Consider the following 4,998-nt stretch of genomic DNA (forward strand, 5'->3'; position numbering starts at 1 on the left):
CTCACTCAACTGATGAGGAAACTGAGGCACAGAGAGGTCAAGTAGTTTATCCAAGTTCATCCACTTAATGATACAGCTGGGGTTTGAACTCCGACAGTACAACTCCAAACCCTTATATTCTTAACCGCTTTGTCTTATCACTGCCCCACCAGATAAGAGCTCTAGTGTCTGTAGCTTGGAAAAGGAATGCATATATGCATATGAATTTGAACGCCCATTTCAATAAACTTGAGTCCCCTGAGGGTCTTAATCCACAGGCTGGAAATCACTCTCTTTTACCTAGCGTGGCCATTAATTTGTCCAAGTTCGCATCTCCATATTAGAAACATTTGAAATTTTGAAACCTCCATTTCAGAATCACGTTTTATATAGCTATGAATAGCTATGAATATAAGCGATCACTGCTTGAAAGTGAATATTCTAATTGTAAAATAATTCCGTGTCATTTTAAAGAGACTCTCAATCAATCAGAGAAAAAGCACTACTGTTCTTTCCACCAGAGCAAGTACATGGGATCTAGGTCTTTGTATTAGAATTTTAATTAGAAGTAGAGATATAGGCCATTTTCTACCTCTGTGATTTTGGCCTCTATTTCAAACAAAATTCTGGCTTTCATTCTTCCATTGTAAAATAATAAAGTAAAATTAAATTAAATTAAAATGAGATAAAATAAAACATTAAAATCCTATCTATTCTTTAAGACTCATGTTAAATGAGTCATTCCCTAACTCCATCTCAAATCCTGACTCAGAATTCTTTCCTCCTTCCTCCTTGTTATCATATACTTTTATTACAGCATTTATCAGGTTGTATTATCGACCTTCATAGGTCAGTCTCCTTCACTAAACTGTGGATTCCTTAAGGGAAAGCACTTTTTTTACCTTCTGAGCTTATCACAAATCATACTCCATAAATATTCAAGGGACTAGTCTAAAGACTATATGACATGTTATATAATATTTTTTGCCCATACAAGATTTCTTGCTCTCCCCAGTTACAGAAATCTAGATCTTCTTGATTAGGAAAAGAAAATTATAAAATATGTGATAATTTGGTTTTTGCACTAGAATTTTTATCATTTGTTTTTGTATTCTTCCACAGATGGTGGCGTTGACTATGAGTTGGCTTCCTTACCAGGTGAAATGATGTGTCCTCAAGGAGCACAGCATAGGGGTTATGAATATGGCTTGGGGTCAGACCAGGGTTTCAGCTTGGTTCTGACACTTACTGGCAGGGTGACTTTGAGGAAGCTATTAAGGCTCAGTTTTCTCATTTGTAAAATGAGAAATGGTATCTACTCATGGGGTTCTTGTGAGGATTCAATGAGTTAACAGATTTAAAGAATGTCACATAATGCTTGGCATATAGTAAGCGCTTAATAAATATTATTTGAGAATTTAAGACATGACACTGTATCTTAGAATGGATTCACCAAAAGCAAACCCTCAGACAAGGATTTATGCACAAGCAATTTATTATGGAAGTTCTCAAAGAAAAAATGGCAAGGGAGGAGAGAAACCAGAACAAGGAAAGAAAAGAAGCCAAGTGGGGTGTTGATTACAGGTAGAGTTCCTTGGTGGTTGTTTCAGGTTGATTCCCACAGGGAGCTCTAATGTATAAGTTACACTTCAGAACTTGTCCCAACCTGAAGCAAAGGCACTAAGATTTCACAACCCTGCACTTGTCAGTCATTGACTAAGGACCACCTGGTATGATGTAAGCTACCACTGGCTTTTGCATAAACAGACAAAGCAGCTCATGTAGCCTGAGTGCTATCCTCCAGAGAAGAGTTGCCAGTGTGAGCCACTGAGAAAGTTCCCTGACACAGAGAGAAGAGGCATACAGGAATAGTAAAGAGATATGAGGAAGTCAGAGTAGAGCACTAACAGTGTCCACTACCATACCCCAATGTGTAACCAACCAGGCAAAATATAACTACCCATAGCATGATGTAGACATCATGCTATATTAACACCTCTGGTCTCTGTTTCACCATTTGTAGAAGGAGGAAGATAATACCTATCTCATGACTCACTTTGCTGTACAGCAGAAACTAACACAATATTTTAAATCAACTATACTCCAATAAAATTTTTTTAAAAATAAAAATAAATAAAAATTTAAAAAGTGTGATCATGAAGACTAAATGAGTTAATAATGTAAAGTAACAATAAGAGTATCTGACATGGGTGCTCAGTAAATATTAGTTCTCCCTGATCCTTATAGGATTCCATATATATAAAAGAATGGATTATAGAGATCCATTCTAGAGATCCATGTATAGATGAATCTGTGAGTACTTGCTCCTGGCATAAAATTCTTTGGACAAACTTTCTGTTTAAAGCAATTTTGTTCAAAGGATTTTTTTCTCCTTATGGCTCTTCCAATTCTTCTGATTACACAACGAGAAATTCTTTAATTTAGGAGTCATATGTTACAATATTTCTGTAGCATCTGCTAACTTTATGACTCCTAAAAAGAAATGGGTACCTTGAGCTCAGAGTATAGCTGGTGTAACAAATAGCAACAGCAGCAGCAGCCAGGGAGAGTAAGGAAAGACTGGTTCAGTGTTCGCAAGCAGGAAGCCATGAGAAGAGGTCACACTGGGCAAAAATCAGATGTTCTGGTTGGAGTTTTGTCACTAAGTCACTTACCTTCCTAGGACATGTATTGTCCTCCATAATATGAGTGGTTGAACTAGATGGTGTCTCAGGTACCTTCCAGCACTAAAATTCCATTATGAGGATATTCAAAACCTCAACCCCTAAATTCTGAAATTTGGAGGATTTCCTGTGTAGGAAACCGTGTTACTATTCAAAGCGTACAGAAGTTCAGAGAAGGGAAATGACAGGAGGGATTGGTCAGGGAAACCTTCATAGGAAGCAGAATTTGAGCTAGATATTGAGTTATTCGAAAAATGAATGTGGTCAAGGATATCATAATAGAAAGTAAAAGTAATTTTTCACAAAATATGAGTAGATCTTATGGATTAGAGGGAAAGATTTATTCTAGGCAGTACTGGAAGATAAAATGGAAACTATTGATATAAATTGACCAGATTGTGATGCATTCTGAATAGCAAGTAAAGGATCGTGCCAACCTGAAGGTAATGATACTCTCTTGAAGAATTAGAGAAGCGAAAGATGGCATTGTACGTGAGATAATTTGGTGATGTGCAAGAGGAATTGGAGCTGGAAAATCTGGTGGCTAAGAATTCTGTAAGAAGGCTACCAAACTGCTTATTATGAGATGAAAAAATTTTCAAAGAATTGAGGGCTTTATACCATATGGTTAGCACTGTAAAGAGATTAGTTGAACAGGGCATAGTTTCTCTCACAATGAGAGAAAATGAAATCATCTCTGACTGTCCATCCCCACGTGGAGAACCTGTAGCAAGGCAGACTTCCTTTTGTTTATGTAAGATTACATAGCTCTTTATAACCATAAATATCTCCCTTTAACAGGTTTAAATGTACAAGTTTGGGAGCAGGAGCAGGAGAGAGCTAATATACTACTTTGCAGAATAGAGAAAAAGTATTTGGAGTTCCAGGAATTTATAATCTTGAAAGGAATGAGTGAGAAGCGGAGAGTGAGGAAAGAAAGGGGAAAGCTAGTCACTAAGTAGGAAGAAGGGTCAATAAGAACCCCTTAATGGAGGGATGTTCCAAGAACATATACAAATATGTGATTTTATATTGTTCCCTATTTGATGTTTGGGGCTTTAAAATCACACACACACACACACACACACACACACAAAGAAAAACCCAGCCATTTCCTTTTCAGAGGTTGGAACTAATAGGAGTCAGACAGATAATCAAAATATTGGCTAGATCAGTAGTGAAACTGGACTAAGAAATATGACTTGACCTGAAGCCACAGCTGCGATTTCTAATACTTCTCTCCAAGTCTGAACTCAGAAGGATACTTCCTCCACTATCCCCAAAACACTGTCTGCAAAGCAGATACTTACCTAACTAGGTACAGAGGGAACCACAACCTCACATAAATTGGGCACTAGTAGTGGGGAAAGAGAGACTGGTTTCCAGATCTGGCTCTAGAGCACAATGTGTGCTTAGCACAAGGAATCTAGAACAGAATACACACACTGTGGATAGGGAGATCCAAAAAAGGAGGAAGAAACAGTATCAAAGGAGGAATTCCAACCTATTTATACCCTAAGTTCTGTGTTAATAGTGAATAACTCATATTAATAGAAATACAATTTTGCCTTCAGGACATTACATAAGGGTAAGTAACTCAGCTTTACAACTCAGAAAGAAGCTCTTTTCATTTTTTTTTAAATGAAGATATTACAAATATCATTCCTTCCAGGAAATCAAAAGTGAAATCAGACTATATGCCTGCCTCAATAATAACAATCCAAATCCTCTTCTCTTAAGGAAAAAACCTGGCTGTTACTGTCTTACCATGTGATTGACCCAAGATTTAAAAGTCCCATGACAGGAGACCTCTGTGTCACCATGGTAATCAGAAGTCTGACTCTCCCTGGGGAATTCAGCATTGTTCACCTAAATTCCCAGAGAAGAGGAGAATTTGGGATGGAATGTTAAATGATAAAATTTCTACCTTGATAAAATCTCTTGCTTGTTCAGAATGCAACATAGGTATCCTACTACTTAAGCTCTTAATTTAAAGATATTTTTTACTATTTTATTTTTAGTTCTCTTTTGGGTTTCTGATGAGTCCCAGCTCCTTTCCTTTAGGATTAGACATTCTTAAGTCAATATTATAACTCCAATCCTGACCCCCTTTTTCCATTTTTAAAAAACCTTATTGGGTGGGCTTCCTTGGTGGCGCAGTGGTTGAGAGTCCGCCTGCCGATGCAGGGGACACGGGTTCGTGCCCTGGTCCGGGAAGATCCCACATGCCGCGGAGCTGCTGGGCCTGTGAGCCATGGCCGCTAAGCGTGCGCGTCCGGAGCTTGTACTCCGCAACGGGAGAGGCCACAACAGTGAGAGGCCCGCGTACCAAAAA

This window comes from Aethalodelphis obliquidens, unplaced genomic scaffold (assembly GCF_003676395.1).
Source record: "Aethalodelphis obliquidens isolate GAN/ISIS:26980383/991018 unplaced genomic scaffold, ASM367639v1 scaffold13, whole genome shotgun sequence".
Classification (NCBI taxonomy): Eukaryota; Metazoa; Chordata; class Mammalia; order Artiodactyla; family Delphinidae; genus Aethalodelphis; species Aethalodelphis obliquidens.